The 19,426-nt window shown below is 38.1% G+C and overlaps 1 pseudogene; it reads right to left on the reverse strand.

Annotated features, from left to right (window-relative positions):
- Window positions 1-497: 497 nt before the first annotated feature.
- LOC140713269 (histone-lysine N-methyltransferase SETMAR-like) lies at window positions 498-5,250 on the reverse strand (annotated as a pseudogene).
- Window positions 5,251-19,426: the final 14,176 nt, after the last annotated feature.

A 19,426-nucleotide genomic window follows, 5' to 3' on the forward strand; every position in this document is an offset into this window, starting at 1 on the left:
TCACCCATAATCACCTATCCTTCAAGGCCCAGCTTAACTACCCCTCCCACTGTGAAATCTGCTCGAATGCCACCGTCAAAAGAAGGCACTTGCCCTGTATAGCCCTCCTTGGCTTATTCTTTGGACATTTTTCTACAGGTGTCTCCATCATTGAACTATGAACTCTAGGAAGCTTTTTCTTTTGGAGGGGGAGGTTAAGGGTCATGATATCTTTGAAGAAAAATGCAAAACTATGTCAAGTCTGCTCATAAAAATTGAAAACAAATGACTTTTGGAAAAAAAGGTGGAAGAAATAGTGACTTCTGAAGTCAGAAAGAGGAGTACTAAGAAACGACCTTTGGTGACTGAATAAAAGTGGAACTAACAAAAAGGAAGAGACAAGAAAGACTGATTTGTCTTTGGTACTAAAAACCACAGTTACTAGGTTGGTGCAAAAATAATTGCTGTTTCAGATCATGATTTTTAAATCATTATAACTAGGCTCAAACACATCTTTATTAATCAAAATGGGAACCATTACAATCAACAACTTTTTACCAATACGAAATTTGTTTATTCCTGTAGTGTAAAAATCCATGCTTTGGGATTCAGCGAACTCTTGGAAAGCGTTTTCTGCATCCTGCTGGTTGTGGAAGCATTTTCCTGGCAAAAAGTCGTCAAGATGCTTGAAGAAGTGATAGTTGATTGATGAGAGGTCAGTTGAATATAGTGGATGAAGTAGAGCCTCATAGCCCAATTCGTTCAACTTTTGAAGAGTTGGTTGTACAATGTGTGGTCCGGCATTTTCATGGAGAACAATTGGGCTCTTTCTGTTGACCAATGCTGGCTGCAGGCATTGCGGTTTTCGGTGCATCTCATTGATTTGCTGAGTATACTTCTCAGATGCAATGGTTTCACCGGGATTCAGAAAGCTGTAGTGTATCAGACCGGCAGCAGACGACCAAATAGTGACCATGACTTTTTTTGGTGCAAGTTTGGCTTTGGGAAGTGCTTTGGAGCTTCTCTGTCTAACCACTGAGCTTGTCATTGCTGGTTGTCGTATAAAATCCACTTTTTGTCGCATGTCATAATCTGATTGAGAAGTGGTTTGTTGTTGTACAGAATAAGAAAAGACAACAGTTCAAAATGACGATCTTTAAAATTTTCACTCAGCTCGTGAGGCACCCACATGTCAAGCTTTTTCACCTTTCCAATTTGCTTCTAATGCTGAACAATCGCAGAATGGTTGAGGTTGAGTTCTTCAGCAACTTCTCATGTAGTTGTAAGAGGATCAGCTTTGATGATTGCTCTCAATTGGCTGTTGTCAGCTTGTGATGACCGGCCGCTACACTCCTCATCTTCAAGGCTCTCATTTCCTTTGCAAAACTTCTTGAACCACCACTGCACTGTATGTTCATTAGCAGATCCTGGGTCAAATGTCTTTACAACCCAATTTGAACCCAAATAAGAAAATCTCTTGAATTTGCTTTTTGTCTAACATAATTTCACAATCTAAAATGAATATAAAATAAACAGCATGTTGCACATTCCTGGTGTCTCTTCCTCTTTTAATAAGGACACAGGTTTCATCGGATTAGCATCCCACTCTTTTGACAGCATTTAAACTTAATTAAATTGGTAGAAGATGAGAAATTATGCTATTCAGGCGATGGGTACCCTAAAAGCCCTGACTTGACCACTATGTAATCTATACAGGCAAAGAAATTACACTTATATCCTGTAAACTTACATGAATAAAATATTAAATAAGCTTAATTATCTCCTTAAAGACCTTATCTTTAAATACAGTCACGTTGGGTTAGGACTACTTCCACACGTGGATTTTAGAGGGACAGAACTCAGTCCATAACAACAGAGGACCACTGAAATTGGAAGAGGCGTGTGACTCATTCCGGCTGCTGCACTGCGGCAGCTCCCAAGCAGTGGCACTGACAAGCTATGTCACCAGGCAGAGGCTGACACAAAAGAGCAACCCAGGGGACTAAAGGCCACATCTGTAGCAGCTTAGAAGTTGCCTCAGCCTCACGCTGTAGCTCCTGCACAGGTTAAACAGTCTTGGGCAAGGCTAAGAAGCCAGGGACACAGTAGGGGTTGCTGAGTAAGAGTCAAGAGTTTGTCTTCCTAAGACCAGGGCAACTTAGAGACATCATCATCACATTTGTGTCTCTGGTTCCTAGGAGACACGGGGGCACAGGGGAAGTGTTCAGTTATTGGCCAATGAATTTCAAATGGTTAAATATTTGAGAACACAGGGAGCTCCCCATCACTGACCGCATCTGTCCAAGGGGCTATGCAAAGTGGTTGTGCATTGAATGCGACCTTGAAAATTTTGTCCTGGTCTAAGAGTCTGACTCTTTGTTTACATAATAAAGTGGCTCATAAAAATTCCCCATCTCTTTCTACATCTGAGTAGATTTTCTTAGTTTACACTGTAACCTTGTGAGCAATGTTTGTATTTTGCATATGCGTTTGCCCCATTTTGGAGTGGCATTTTAAGGGGAGGATGACTTATAATGTTCCTTCATTAGAAACATTGTAAAGCAAGATAGGCTTTTATGGCTCTATGTCCTTTTGATGCACGTACGTAGGCAGCGCTAGTAGTATCTCATCAGAAGCCCTCTCTTCTTTCAACTGGGTCCACAGGTTGAACTCTTACCTAGGAGTGAAGCCCCAGGACTGCTCATTGCCCTGTCTGGAAGTGGTGTCAGGGGAACTATGGCCCACCGGCCCCAGATCTTTCTAAGGGGCACACTGAATTACATAGTTCACCTCAAGAGTTAAACTAGACAAAGTGGGCCCGAACGTAATAAGACAGCCCATTAGGAACATTTTCTGTGCTTACATCTTACTGACTTTTATCATAAATTAGAGATTTTGAAGAGAATGAGTCATAGAAAAAGAAAAAAAATAATAACCTGGTTCGGCAATCAGCATATTATATCTCCCCAATGACTCATAACATCAGACTCAAGTCAGGACAAACAGAGTTCCTGTCAGAAAGAAGTGCAGTTAAAAATAAAAGCAAAAATAGGAAGGGGTGGGCGGGCGGGGAGGGGGAACAAAACCTTTTAAACTGTGCCTAGAACTCTCCCCAGCTTGGATTCCCTAATGAGGGATTTGAGGTGCAAAGAGTCTGAAAAGCCTGAGTCAGACAGCAGGAGGAAGCAGCTCCCAGGGCGCGAAGACAAATGGATTTCTTCATAAAATCCTCCAGGAAAAGAAAAGCAGCAGAAACCATGAAGTATGGATTATTCATTAAATACGAAAGGGCCTGCAAGAAGGCTTCTCCTAATGAAATCGTGGCACAATTTAATGAAGAAATACAGGTTTCAGAGTTAAACCAACTTGCGTCTTAATTGTGGTTCCACCAAAATTGGCTGTGCAAGCTTGGAAGGATCCTTAGTTTTCACATCTGTTGGATGAGGATAACAAGCCACAGCACAGAGCTGTTGTGAAGATTAACCGATGCTAAGTATGTAAAGCACTTAGCATGGTGTATACATTTACAGGAAAAAAAGATTGACACTAAATAATAATTTGTCTTAAAACTATAGATGAAAATACATCCGGACAGAGGTTACTGAAGCTTTAATTGATAGACTCAGATAAGTGTCTATCAAGCATGTCACAGAATCACAGCTTCATAACAGTGGATTTAGGCCCAGCTGACTAAGGCCATGGTACCCTTGAACATTTTATTACAGCAGAAGAGGTTAAGCACCCTTGGCTGGTCCAACAGCTCCCTGTTCTACACGAGTTCCTCTTCTTCGGTTTCTCCCCAACCAGCCTAGCCAGGGCTTTTAGTGTACATTTGAAAGCCCAACATTAAGTTTGCAGTTAGACAACTTTGGATTAAGCCTTGATTCTTCCAGTTACTACCTATGTGACATCGGCGAGATGCTTCACCTTTCTGAGCCTTAGTATCTCACCTGTGAAATGAAGTAGGTAGCTACTACCTTAAACAGATGCTATGGAATTTTGAATGAAGAACTTGAAATGTCTAGCATAGTTTGTGAGCACAAAAGTAATTGACAGACTATTTTCATTCCTCTCTCCTAACTAATATACGCATTTTGTTAGTTACAAACAAGACAATCAATAGCAGAAACGATCTACCCACCATTTACAGGAGAATATTTGGAAAAAAGTTAGTTCAATTTGTAAGTGTTTATAGAAAAGAAGGAGCTAAGTGAACGTCCCACTCCTCAGGCCAATATCTCTTAGTCTTTGTAATCTTTGTTCTCTCATTTCCAGAGAGGAAAAAACACGTCCCTGATAAGTGGGGTTGCATGTGGTCCTGTCAGTCACCTGTCCCAGTACACTGTTGTGAAAGGTTGTAGGGTTTGGAGACAGACTTACGTGGTTTTATATCCTAGTTTCCTACCTTAAAGCTGTATGAAGTTAATTAAATCATGGAAGCCTCCATTTCCTCACCTACGATGCAGAGAGCTACCTCACAGGCTTGCTATGAAGATTAAACCGCACGACAGAAGAGCCTGAACTATGAGTCAACAAGGGGTAGCTGCTGTGTGGCAGTCCCAGGTCATCCACCATTCTGCATGTGTTTCTTGCTTCAGGACCCAGGACTTTGCTATTTGCAGTTCCTTTGAGAGCAGACACCTCTCATGATCTCCTTCGAGTTTTTAATCCTTGTAAATATCTGCAGTGTGGAATCAGTCTGCAGCTAATGCTCCTCCAGGTTGCTCATGAAGTCACATGTAAGGATCACTGGGGATGATGAAGAACTGCAGAACTAACACACCAGAGGGAGTGGCAAAGCTTTCTAAACTAGAAGGTCTTTACAGCTGTGATCCTTGTTCTAAAGTTTCTAACTCCCCCCTGAGAGAGTCTCAAGCTCATCCTTATTTTCAGGATGTAGCTTACTGTATCCTCTTTATCCTCACTCTGCATCTGCTTACATTGTTACTGGAAAGAGGTCTGGATCCAGTCCCCAAGAGAGGGTTCTTTGATCTCATGCAAGAAAGAATTCAGGGCAAGTCCACAGAGTGAAGTGAAAGCAAGTTTAAGAAAGTAAAGGAATAAAAGAATGGGCTACTCTGTAAACACAGCAGCCCTGAGAGCTGTTGGTTGCCTATTTTTATGGTTATTTCTGATGATATGCTAAACAAAGGGTGGATTATTCATGCCTCCCCTTTTTGGACCAGATAGGGTACCTTCATGACATTGCCATGGCATTTGTAAACTGTCATGGCGCTGGTGAGAGTGCAGCAGTGAGGATGACACTCTCATGGCCGTTTTGGTTTTGTTGGGTTTTAGCCAGTTTCTTTACTGCAACCTGTTTTATCAGCAAGGCATTTGTGACCTGTGTCTTGTGCCAGTCTCCCATCTCACCTTGTGACTTATAATGCCTAACAGGGAATGCAGCCAGTAAGTTTTAGCCTTATTTTACCCACCCCCTACTCAAGATGGAGTCACTCTTGTTCTAACCCCTGACAACATCACAGTGTTTCACACCTAGAAACGTGGAATGCTTGAAATAATAGCACTCAGTGTGGTAGATTGTAGTCTCCATAATAATAATTATGGTACCACATGGTCTTCCAGAATTTTGTGATCAAGAAGCAAAGCAGATTTACCCACACCATGAGTCTTGACAGGTCTTAATGGCTGGTCCAAGGAAGAGGCGTGGCAGAAGGGACACAGGTGGCTTCTAAAGCTGGATCAGAAAAGGTACTACAGTTTTAGCCTCCTCTCTCTCCCTCTCTTTTTCTCTCTCTTTCTCTGTGTTTGTCTCTCTTTTAGGAGCCCTCATATACCACATAATAATTCCAGCAACCCTGCAGCTATCCTGAAGCTGCCATGCTGGAAAGGCCAACTGGGAGACCACATAGAGACTGAGAGAGACTTCCAAGGACTCCAGCTAATCCAGGACCCCAGCAGTTTGAATCTCCCAGCAATGCCACCATACAGGAGAGGGAGCAAATACTCAGAAGATTCAAGCACCAGCTGCATGGGTTGATACCTACACAAAAGGCATTGCATAAGAGTCCAGCCAACTCCCAGAAATGTGAGAAATAGTAATGAAATGAATGCTGTTGTTTAAGACCCCTACGGAATAGGGCAACTTGTTATTCAGCGATAGGTCACTGGAAAACCTTCTGATACCTGTAAGTGAAGTGTTGCTCTAACAGAATCTAAAACATGAGGCAGTGGCTTTGAGACTAAGTAACTAAGGGACTTTGGGATTAAGCGATGATGCAAACATTGAAAAAACTTTAGAAAAACAGTGGGAGCTTAATGAACCCCAAAGAAATCATCAGGAAAGACTTAAAAGGAAGTGAGAGTAAGGCAATTAGGAGTTGGAAGAAAGGAGACTTTCTTAAAGAGTGGTAGACAGTTTAACATCACTAAATCCAGCTGTAAGGTGGAAAATAGGCAGTCTACCTCATGCCTTGGATGATCCAGTCAAGATTTCTAGGTGGAATGTTGGTAGTGCTGTGTGGCTTCTTCTTATTAAACATAGTAAAATGCGCAGGGAGATAGAAAATCTAAATAAAGAACTATTAAATATAAGAGAGCTAGGACCTGCCAGGTTTTGAAATAAAACTTTTTCTCATGCCCAGCCCCACCAGTGGCCAAACAATGCTGAAATTCAGAAATGACTTCTGGAAAGAAGACAAATTTATAATTTTAGAAAAATATGATGTAAGGGAGAAGCTAAGGGTATCAAAATAAAACACTTTGTTAAGTCCACAGATCAATTTAAGGTGTTGCCTAATACACCCTTTCAACAGACAGAAATCCTTCTAAAGATCTTGAGTGCATGACTTGAAGATTCTATTCTTTAAACAACAGTTTTTCTGAGAACATTAAGATTGTCCCACAGTGTTCCCCAAGGGAGTTCATAGCACAGAAAGAATTATCTTGAAGAAATTGTGGAGTGGCTTAGATCTAATGGAGTGAATTATAAATTGATTCATTGAAAACCCAGAATGTTTTTAAAGGAATTATATTAGCTTACACTGAAAGGGCTATCAAAACTAAGAAAATACAAAGAGATATCAGAATCCTTAGATTCTACAGGTGGGAAGCAGGCTGAAAAACTACAAAGTGGAGTACATGTGCTACATTTTTTCAGAGCTATATACTATGGGAATGATTTCCAGACATTAGAACTGAGCTCTGATCAACAACTGACAACTTCCTTTCAGATACCTGTTGGCCATGAGTATGCGTCTTTGGAGAAATGTCTGTTTGGGTCCTCTGTTCATTTTTTAAAATTTTCATTGAATTATTTGGGGTTGTTTGGTTGGTTTTGCTACTGAGTTATAGGAATTTCAAATATATATTTGGAAAATTAAGCTCCTTCTCAGATATATGATTTGAAAACATTTTCTCCCTTTCTGTATGTTGCCTTTTTATTCTGGTAACTCTTTTCTTTGCTATACAGAACATTTTGAATTTGATGTTGCACTTGTCTAGTTTTGTTTGTGTTGCCTATGCTTTTTGTGTCATATCCAAGAAATCATTGCCAAGATTAATGTTAAGATGCTTTTCTCCTTTTTTTTTTTTTTTTTTTTTTGTTTTTGAGACTGAATCTCACTCTGTCACCCAGGCTGGAATGTAGTGGTGCAATCTCGGCTCCCTTCAAACTCTGCCTCCCGGGTTCAGGTGATTCTTGTGCCTCAGCCTCCCAAGTAACTGGGATTACAGGCTCCCGCCAATACACCTGGCTATTTTTTCTTTTTTTTTTTTTTTTTTTTTAGACGGAGTCTCGCTGTGTCGCCCAGGCTGGAGTGCAGTGGCGCGATCTCGGCTCACTGCAAGCTCCGCCTCCCGGGTTCACGCCATTCTCCTGCCTCAGCCTCCGAGTAGCTGGGACTACAGGCGCCCGCCACCACGCCCGGCTAGTTTTTTGTATTTTTAGTAGAGACGGGGTTTCACCATGTTAGCCAGGATGGTCTCGATCTCCTGACCTCGTGATCCACCCGCCTCGGCCTCCCAAAGTGCTGGGATTACAGGCTTGAGCCACCGCGCCCGGCCTATTTTTTCTATTTTTAATGGAGACAGGGTTTCACCATGTTGACAGGCTGGTCTCGAACTACTGATCTCAACTGATCCACCCATCTAGGCCTCCCAAAGTGTTAGGATTACAGGCGTGAGCCACAGCCCCTGGCCTCCTGTGGGTTTTTTTTTGTTTGTTTGTTTTTGGTTTTTTTTTAGGTTTTACAGTTTCAGGTCTTGCTTTTAAGTCTTTAAAACATTTTGAGTTGGTTTTTGTGTATAGTATAATGTGATGGTTCAATTTGATTTTTTTACATGAGGATATACAGTATTCCCAGCACTATTTGTTAGAGACTATCCATTCTCCATTGTATATTTCTGGTACCTTCATCAAAAAGGTACCAAGGCCAAATCGTATATGCATGGATTTATTTCTGGACTCCCTGTTCTGTTCCACGCATCTACATGTCTGTTTTTTCGCCAGTATCAGACTAATTTCTGGAACTTTTAATATATTTTGAAATCAGAAATTTCAGGGAGATGAAAGTCAAAACCACAATGACATATTACCTCACACCTGTTAGTATGGCTAATTTCAAAATAAGAAACAGAAGTTAACAAGTGTTGGTGCAGATGTGGAAATTTTGGAACCCTCGTACGCTGTTGATGGGAATGCAAAATGGTATAGCCACTAAGGAAAACGGTGATAAAGTTTCTCAAAAATTAAAAATAGAACTACCATATGATCTAATAATCTTCCATCTGGTTACATATTCCAAATAATTGAAATCAGGATCTTGAAGAGATATCTGAACTCCCATATTCATTGCAGCATTATTCACAAGACCCAAGATATGAAAATAACCCATGTCCACTGACAGACGAATAGATGAGGGAAATGTGGCATACATACACAATGGAATATTATTCAGCCTTAAAAAAAAGTAGGAAACCCTGAATCCTGCTATTTCTGACAACATGAAACTGCAGGACATTATGGTAAGTGAAATAAAACAGTCACAGAAGGACAAATACTATAAGATTCCACTTTTATAAGATGTGTATAATAGTAAAACTTACAGAAATAAGAATACAGTAGTGGTTTCCAGGGATTAAGGGGATGGAGAAAACAGGAATTAGGTTTTCAATGGGTTTTAAATCTCAGCTAGATGAAGAAGTTCTAGAGATATGCTGTACAACACAGTTCCTATAGTTAACAACAAGGTATTATGCACTTTAAAATTTGTTGAGAGGCTAGAACTCGTGTTGAGTGTTTTTGTCACAGGCACGCACAAAAGACCTCGAAACATAGGGACACAAGGAAATATTGGGAGATGTTGGATGTGTCTATTAACTTGATTGTAGAGATGGTATCCTAAGTGTTTACATACTTACAAACCCATCAAATTCTATATATTAAATATCTACAGTTCTTTGTATATCAATTATACATCAATAAAGCTGTTAAAAAAAAAAAAAAAAAAAAAAAACTGACAACATGTGCCAGGCTTGATTTCAGGAATGCTATGGACCAGCAACGGACCAGTAACTTCTCTGTGCAACACAGCATTCCCCCTTTGAAAGGGAACATCTATAGTAGTTTTCCTATGCTTGTTATGCTTCCCTATGTTAAGTGCAGAGAGGGAAGGGGGAGGGTAACTTTTCTCTTGTGATCTGAAAATCGTTAAGTCTTTACATCAAGAGGAGACACTCTCAAGGAACTGTAGTTGAGGAAGTGCACCCTAGGAGCTTCATCATACCTGGAACTAATTGAGATGATAAAATTCTGGCTCTAAGGCCTTAGCCTGATCCCATCATGAAATAAGGCTTTAGGAAGTCTTGAAGGTAAGGGTTAGTGTATTTTTAATGTGTATGGAAAGTAGATTATTGTAGGCAGAGGGAGGACTCTGACCAATTGTTTTTTTGTTTGTTTGTTTGTTTTTTGTTTTTAGGAAATGGCCACACCAAGCTCTTCTAGAACTTTCTCATCCCTCACTCAAGAGGTGGAGCTTATTTACCCTCGACCTTGAACTTGATCAGGACTTTTGTCACTGCTTTGCTCTTAACATCACCATGTTGGAGAAACAGCATGGCAAGGCCAGCTGGTGATAGAGAAAGATGCCTAAGGAGTTCCAGCTGTTACTTTCCCTGAATATTTGAGTCTTCCCAGTTCAGCCAGACACATGACTGGGCAAAACCCTCAGGTAACTACAGCCTTATCCACTGTCTGACTATCACAAAATGAGAGACCTGGGGTGAGGGCCACCTACCTATGCCCAGTCATCCTGCAGAGGTGTGAGAAAAATAAGAACGTGATTATTGTTATTTTAAAATCACTGAGTTCCGGGTTAATTTGTATGCAGCAATAGATGATTAGGAAACAAAGATAGACTATAAAAAAATAAAGAGGGAATGGTTAGGCTAAAAACATCATGATCAAATCAATATTTAGCAAGTAAGCAAGAAAGATGGCTATCCAGGGAAGAGAGGTTGCACAACAAAATGAAAATGAAACAAGCAAAGGAAAAAAACATGGATTATAACTTGTAAGAGAGAAAACCATATTAAGGGGAGTTATTTGAATATTTTGAATGGAAATACAGAAATAAGAAATGAGTGAGCTGATTTTAGAGGCAGGAGGAAAACTGATGGGGAATTCTGGGAAAACAGAATGATACAAAGCAGAGTCCTCAATGTCTCTACCCAAAACCTAATGAAATAAACAGAAATGAGAAAATTTGTTTTAAAAATTAATTCTCCAAGAGCAATACAAAAATAAATGGAGCAAAAATTATTATTCATTTTGAAAAAGATAATCTAGAAACGGAGAGACAGATGAATCTAGAAAATGGTACACAAATTCTTATGTGAGAAGTGTGTGAGAAGACATCTATAGGCAAAACTGCATAAAATTCTCTCCAGTTTGGAAGGCCATCCTGGGTAATTTTATAAAATGTCTCTTTCATAATAGAAGCCTCTTCCCAACATCATAGATGAAAAATTTTTCAACAAAGGGAAAATCTGTTAGTGCTCATCAATCTTCCCCTACACCTCGAGGATGAGGGAATAGAGGCATAGATTGAGCACAACTAATTACTTCCAGGAGTAAATAACATCAAGATAAGACAAAGTCTTGAGGCAATTTGGTTGTCCCTTGACAAAGGGAATAATGTGAAAGGAGGTTTAAAAAAATGAGCTCGATATGGTCTTTCTTCCTATAGTTCAAATAATAAATTTCACTCATGTTCCCCATCTCTGGCTTGGTCAGAAGAGGGATAACAGTATAGAATAGCTCAGGAGGATGGCAATGTGAAACTGTAGTAGCTATCAAGCGATGTCTACATAGCAGAACAATCCAATATAAACATAATTTCTCTACTCACCTAAGAAGGATACACCTTGGAGTACTCATAATAAACTCTGTAATAATAATACAATTACATGAAATTTAGCAGAAAACAACAAATCAAAACAGTCACAACTGCATCCGAAGCCCCTTAAGAAAACAGAAAGCTGCAAACAGACATCAGCAGTAACCAGGTCACAAGCTGAACCTCTAGTGGAATAAACAAATAAGGCTCCACTAAGATAGGCAGGTAAGCAAAATAATTTGTTTATGCTATATATGCACAAAGAAAGTGTGTCCACATAGAGCTGCTAATATCAAAGATGAGTAAAATGAAAAAAAGAGTCATGGCACTGTTAACAACTATGAAGGAAAAGAAAAAATAAGGAGGAGGAGGAAAAGAAAGAAAGCTAGCATATAAAATTGAAAAGAGGAATTTATTTTAGAAGAAGGTATACACCAAGTAATAGAATAAATATTCTCATAAAACACTTTCTGAGAAGAACTTATAAAAACACCAAAACTATTAAAATAATGAACAGTTTGATATACATAAAAATACAAATATAAAATATAATACCACCAAATTAATTTGCAAAAGTAGTGAAAGTATTTGAAGATCAAGCAATAGCACTGCAGATTAATAAACATGCTTTAGAGGGTGAGGAAAAGAGAAGATGCCAGTTTAAAATCAATGCTGTGTTATGGAAGAGAGAATTGAAATAATCATAAAGACTGTCATTAGAAAGCATGGCAGGATGACAACAATTTCAATGAAGATGGCAGATACAGAAGTTATGCATCAAAGGAGCAGCATGTGAATATCTGTGTCCTTGAGATGGAGAAGAGAAAATAATGGAACAGATAAAGAACACTCAGAGATACAGAAAAATATTTCGTGAAATGAAACATTTGCCAAACCTTCAAACATGAGAAGCTTTTACATCCACGCATGTAAAGGGAGTAAAAGAGATCCCTGGATCTGACATGAATCTTAGCTCCATTCTTTAGTAGCTGTGACTCTGGGCAGGTTTCTCAGGCTGATTTTTTAATCTGCAAAGTGTGACTATTAAAAATCCCAGCTTCATGATTTGTCGTGAATGGGAATGAAATGAGGTAATATATGTCATGTACTTAGGTGAGTTACTGGTATAGAGGATATTCTTTTCAAGTATCAGCTATTGTTTGTATCTTGGCAAAGTTCCTGAAAATTATTGGGGGAAGAAAGAATCCTGTAAGAGGGGGGAAAAAAAGTTGCATTGCATTCAAAGTTCTACACAGCATCACTTAATACCAAAAGACAATGCAGGAATTTCAGCAGAGGCTTGCGGGGTGGAAATGTGTATGATCTGTGAATGTTATAGACAGCCTGATAGTCATTCAGGTAGAAAGGAAATCAACAGGCATCCTAGAAATTGCTAGGATACAGAAACTGAAACCTTTTTGAAAAAGCTTACGGATGAAAACCAGAAATTTCCATAGTGAAAAAACTGAACTAATGGAATGGAAAGACCTTCTATGAAAGGACTGGCAGTAAGTACTAAATCCATTTAAATATAAAACCAAAGTGAAATAATTGAGGCGATTACAGTCACCTAAAATATGTATTTTAAAACAGAAACAAAAGATATTTTTCATTATGAATAAAAACAACTGTATCACTCTGATGGACCCTGAAAAAATGTTTTAAAACAAATATCAGGATGTAGGGAGGGAAAAGAGAATATGTAAGTTTCCTATTTCCCTATGTTCACAGTGGAAGGTCAAAAAATGGCAGATTTATTGGAAAAGTTCATTTTTGTATAAAGGTAAATCCTAAAAAAAACCAATGACACAAAATCTTTCTAAATTTTGAAAAAGGAAATGCAAATTTAAAACAAAACAGAAACAAATGTTTCCTACAAACCTTGATCTTTTTGAATGAGATGAAATGCGTATTTCTCTTTGCATAGGCTAAGACCTGGAGGAGCGGCGTGAACAGTGACTGCTCCCTGGGCAGTAGGAATGAGTGTAGGGGTAGAATAGGAATGGGCTTTTTATGTCCTTCTTTCTGGTTATTTATTTTGTTAGTTTTTGTTGAGAAAAAAATACAAATACAGATTAGCATGAAGAATAAGGTGAGAAACTGCTAGATATCTATTACCCTGAATTGACAGTTTCACATTGTGTTATATTTATTTCAAGACATTTTTAAAGAAAGAAAGAAAACATAACAGATTAATCACACTCTCCATCTGCCTTCCCCCTTTCACTCTACTCTGAGACAGACACTGTGAAGAACTGGTGTATATCTGTTGAACTAAATTATAAATTAACATACATATGTCCAGGAACAACATATCTATTCATATTTGAGAAATATATTTGAAACCATTAGATCTTTTAACACTTACAGAAATACTATCATGCTATGTTATATTGCTAAATGCATTTTTATCAAACATGCTTTTTCATTACCTTTTTTTGAGAACATGTGGAGGGATTATTTTAAGGTAAATGAAATAATTTGGTTAAAGGGAAAACACATACAATGTTGCCAATTGCTGCCAAGTAGCATCACTAACTTCTGTGTAAAATAAGTTTTTGAATACACAAAATGGATGAATTTCCAGGAAAATATCAAGGACAGAAATGTATTTCAAAAACGATCTCATCAACTCAAACAAACAAATGCCCACAGTTTTTTAAATAAAGGAGTATGGGACAATTCCCCTGCCTCTACACACCCATACTCACACATCACAGCACATGCTAAGAAGGTGTTGCAGAGGAAAATTTCTTTTACATTTTTGAATGCTATGTAACTTCAGTGTGTTGAAATTCTTCCAGCCAAGAGAAGAAAAATTTTCAGATTCGTTTTACCAAGCCAGCATGATGTTAAACCCCAAATCTGAAAATGACCACAATGAGAAAACAACTGATGAATGCCACATATGAACATCCATGTAAAAATCCAAATAAAATTCAAAACTATAATTCTATAGTGTATTATATTTTTAAATGATATATGCAAATATATGACACATTTGTACGCATATGCATAGGAGTGTATATAAACTTATGTATATCTACAGATATGCATATGTACATGCAAGCAAATTACATATATTATTTACACATACACTGTCTAAAATATATATTAAATACACATGAATATACATCTATACATATATGTAGGTGTGTGCAATATATGTGTGCAGCAAAGTGAAGTTTAGCTTAGAAGTATCAGAACAATTCAAAACACAAAAAAATTACTAATTTTAGAAATACTAGTTATAGTAAAGAGTTAATGCCTTTTCTTTCTAAGAAGTAAATCAAAGGTCAACATTATAATTGAAAACTGACTACTTTCTAAATTCTGCTATATTTCAGGATGCGAACAATCAGTATTTACTGGCTTTAATTTAATAAAAAAACTAAGCTAAAAGCATAGTCATATGCATCTGTCCACCATTCAGCACTAACAAGTGTTAAAATAGGTTACATGTTTTTCAGGTCTTTTTTTGTTTTTCAGGAAACAGAAAGACCAAAAATAAAACTGAAACTAATTTTTGCATATAAACACTTCCTAAGTGTCTTGCTGATTCTTGAAGCATGAATAAATGGGACACAATCCAGCTGAACTGCAAGAGGCAGAATTTGCTATTTGAGTTCAATCAAGGGAAACCTGCTTGATTCCAACCAAGCTAAAATCTGCTTAAAAGATAATCCACACTCTTCAGATAAATGCAAGAGAATCCAGTCTCCAACCCAATCCGACATTGCTCCCCAGCACACCATTTAAATATGCAGATATGCAGAATGTGCTCTGTGTATCTTGTTATATGGGTAGCAAGTGCCTTGGGTTGTAATCCGGAAGTACTTGGCATAAAAAGAATGAGGAAAATGTGATCAATTCTTAAGAGAAAAGACAACTGATAGAGACAATCCAACAGGTGAACTAGTTTGGTGCACACAGAAAGTTAGACATATACCCACCATGTGACAAACGATTCCACTCCTAGGCGTATGCCCAAGGTACTTGAAGAGGTACATTCATAGCAACTCATAACCAATGTTCGTAGCAGCATCATTCGTAATAGCCCCAAAGTGGAAACAACCAAGTGACCATCACGTGACTAAATGGATAAATAAAATGTGGTACATATACCTAGTGGAATATTATCTGGTAATAGAAAGGAACAGAGTATGGACATACACTACAGCATGGAAGAATTTGAAAAATATGATGTTAAGTGAAAGAAGCCAGGCACAAAAAGTTATGTATCTTGTGATTCCATTATATGAAATGTGAAGAATAGGCAAATGCATAAAGGCATAAAGTAAATAAGAAGTTGTCAGGGTCAGGGGGTGGGTAGAATCAAGTGTGACTGCTAATGGGTACAGGGTTTCTTTTAGGGGTAGGAAAACATTTTTAAATTAAATAGAAGTAATGATTGCACAAGTCTGTGAATATGCTAAAAGAATACTGAGAGTTATAAATCAAAAGGGTGAATTTTATAACATATAAATTATACTCCAATAACACTATTATTTTTTGAATTTCCAATAGTATTTTGTATAACCTAATAAACTGATCCCAAAAGGCATACATAGAATAGCCAAGAACAGTCATTTTATTTGAATGAAAATAAAGTGGAAGCACTTGCCCTAGCCAAAAGAAATCAAGATTTATTCTAATAATTTTAAAAGTGTGGTGTAGTATTAGTTCAGAAATAGAAAAATGGAGTTATACAAGGTATAGAATCTGCACTTTGGGAGGCTGAGGTGGGCGGATCACGAGGTCAGGAGATGGAGACCATTCTGGGTAATACGGTGAAATCCCGTCTCTACTAAAAATACAAAAAATTAGCCAGTTGCTCAAGCCTGTAGTCCCAGCTAACTCGGGAGGCTGAGGCAGGAGAATCGCTTGAACCCAGGAGGTGGAGGCTGCAGTGAGCTGAGTTCGCACCACTGCACCGCTGCACTCCAGCCTGGGCGACAGAGCGAGGCTCTGTCTCAAAAAAAAAAAAAAAATCCAAAGTTAGATTGGCACATGTATGGAAACTTGTAATATGGGAAGTAACATTTAAACCAGATGGGGAAAGGATTATACAATACTTGGTGCTGCAAAATCTGCTCTCTACACAGGGAAAAAAGATGCCTCTACTCCAAACTGCATAAGATAAATATTCTTCTCAGATGATTAACATCTAAAAAGCAATGAACTTTTAAATCACCTGGAAAGACAGATTGTAAGTTAATATTATGACCTTGGGCTTGGCAATGAAGAATTTCTTAAATAAAACACAATGAACATAAAATCAACTACCTTAAAATGGAAAATTTTGTACAACAAAAGACAATGCAGCTTTTTCTACAGGATGGCAGAAGGTATTTGCCATTTATGTCACCAACATATAATTGATGGTTATTGGATATGCAAAAAAATACTAGAAACAGTCTACTTGTTCATTATCACAAAAATGATAAAGGATAAATAAAATATACAATAATCCAATTGCAAAGAATACTACACCTCAGCTAAAATGAAAAGGGAGCTATGTATTAATGTAGATAAGTTTATTAGTATGAAAGTTATTTTACTTATTGACCTATAATCCTTTTACTGATTTTAGGATCTATGAAACCTGTATTTTCTTACCATCCTGTTAAAGACTATCGGATATCTTTTATTCTGATATTGAAAATTTGTGTTTTCTTTTTTCTATCTTTAAGAATTTTTTAGGAATGTATTAATTGTATTAATCTCCACAAAAAAATCCATTTTGATTTTTTCTCTTTTCTAGTTTGTTCTGCTTTCTATTTCATTACATTCTTTTTTTCTTCCCTTTTTTTTTTTTTTTTTTGAGATGGAGTCTCGCTCTGTCGCCCAGGCTGGAATGCAGTGGCAGGATCTCCGCTCACTGCAAGCTCCGCCTTCCGGGTTCACGCCATTCTCCGGCCTCAGCCTTCTGAGTAGCTGAGATTATAGGCGCCCGCCACCACGCCCAGCTAATGTTTTGTATTTTTAGTAGAGACGGGGTTTCACTGTGTTAGCCAGGATGGTCTTGATCTCCTGACCTCATGATCTGCCCACCTTGGTCTCCCAAAGTGCTGGGATTACAGGCGTGAGCCACCGTGCCTAGCCTATTTCATTAAATTCTTACCTTACTTTTGTTACTTTTCCTTCTACTTGTTTTGATTTTAGCTGTATTTAATGAGAAAAACAGAAAACAAATGTTTATTCCTTTTTCCTCAAGTCAGTACAGAAAATATAATTGGAAAAAAAATGAGCAAAAGCCATGAACAGGTGTTTCACAGAAAACAAAAAAAAAATCTGCTCAATATCACAAATTTTCAAAAACCACTGATTGAAATAGATACCACTATCTGAAGTGTCAAATTATAAAAAGAAAAAAGACAAAAACAAACAAACGACAAACTTATCAAGACCAGTGGTGGTGGGAATGTGTTGCTAGTAGGAATGTGAATTTGCACAGGTTATTTGGAAAACCAGCCAAGCATGGTGGTTCACACCTGTAATCCCAGTACTTTGGGAGGCTAAGGTGGGCTCATCATGAGGTCAAGAGAGCGAGACCTCCCCAGCCAACATGGTGAAACCCTGTCTCTACTAAAAATACAAAACTTAGCTGGGCGTGGTGGCGTGTGCCTGTAGTGCCAGCTACTTGGGCTACTGAGGCAGGAGAATCACTTGAACCCGGGAGCCAGAAGTTGCAGTGAGCAGAGATTGTGCCATTGCACTCCAGCCTGGTGACAGAGGTAGACTCCGTCTAAAAAAAAAAAAAAAAAAAAAAAAAAAACAAAACTTGTGGTACTATCTACTGAAAGTAAACATAGGCATACCTGATGATTGAGCAATTTCCCTTTTAGAAATTTGCCCCAAGGAAATGCACACACATATACACCAAAAAAAAAGTGGCACAAGGACACTCTTAGAAGCACTTTTCATAATAGCTTTTAAATGGAAACAACAGACATAACCTCCCAGGATACAATAGATTCATTGTTCAAAATCACATACAGTAATACTATGGTGCATCAACAAGGTTTTAACTATTGCTGTGTGAGACATCAAGGATAAAACTAACAGACAGAATGTTGAGTAAAAGAATACTAGTAACCCAAGTGAGTATATAGAGTACAACTTCATTTACATGAAGAAATGGCCAAATCTAACTATAATAATTTAAGTAAGAATCCAGGTTATTTTAGGAAAGCTGGCATAATAACTGGAATGGGAAAAGAGGATACCCCTGCGTCCAGGTAATGTTTCAGCTTCTAATTTCTGTTGTAGTTTTCATGGGTTTGCTCCTTTCATGAAATTTACAGAGCAACATACTCATAATTTTTGCACCTTACCATATTGTTATATTTTGATTAATTTGATAAATCCCCTTTAGGTATGTGCTCTTGGGTGATTCCCCTAATCAGTGGAAACATGGGAGTTGAGACTCTAAGACTGTAAGTAACTTGGCCAAGACCTATGACTTGATACAGATCTTCTAACTCAAAATCGTGTGTTCTTCTCACTACCCAATTATTGCTTCACACTTCATCATTTTGCAGATGACTGTGTGTTGATGAGAGGCTGCCATAATTTGAAGCCATGAAAACAGTGAAATAGTATCTGCACATATGCACGATCCTCAGATGCCATGGGCATTCTCTCAAGCTGCAGGCCAGCAGGAAATTATCAGTGCTGGAAGAGTTAAACTGTAAGCTGACTTGAGATGTAGTGGTTCAAAACCCTTGCCAATAACTTTATTATATGCAGCATTTTCAAAGCAAAATTACAACATGTTAGAAAGTGAATGAGGCAAATTACTGGTGATGTCATCAAAGTAATAACTGCTAATGCCCTTTTACTCCTGGGCATTGCCTGAGGCCACACTGACAGGAAGAACAGATCTGCTTTCTGTGAATCTATTTGGATTATCTAGAAGGCATCCTGAAAGTTGTGAAAACATAATGTGAGAAAATGGTAGATCAAAGTTTGAATACAATGCAGGGACCACAGAAAGAAGAATGTACTCTCTGTTGTGTAATGGGTATTTTGGCCAGAGTTTGAAGAGTTTGTTAAGGTGTGACAACAAACATATATTTAAATGATGA

This window comes from Chlorocebus sabaeus, chromosome 14, assembly GCF_047675955.1.
Source record: "Chlorocebus sabaeus isolate Y175 chromosome 14, mChlSab1.0.hap1, whole genome shotgun sequence".
In the NCBI taxonomy this organism is placed as follows: domain Eukaryota; kingdom Metazoa; phylum Chordata; class Mammalia; order Primates; family Cercopithecidae; genus Chlorocebus; species Chlorocebus sabaeus.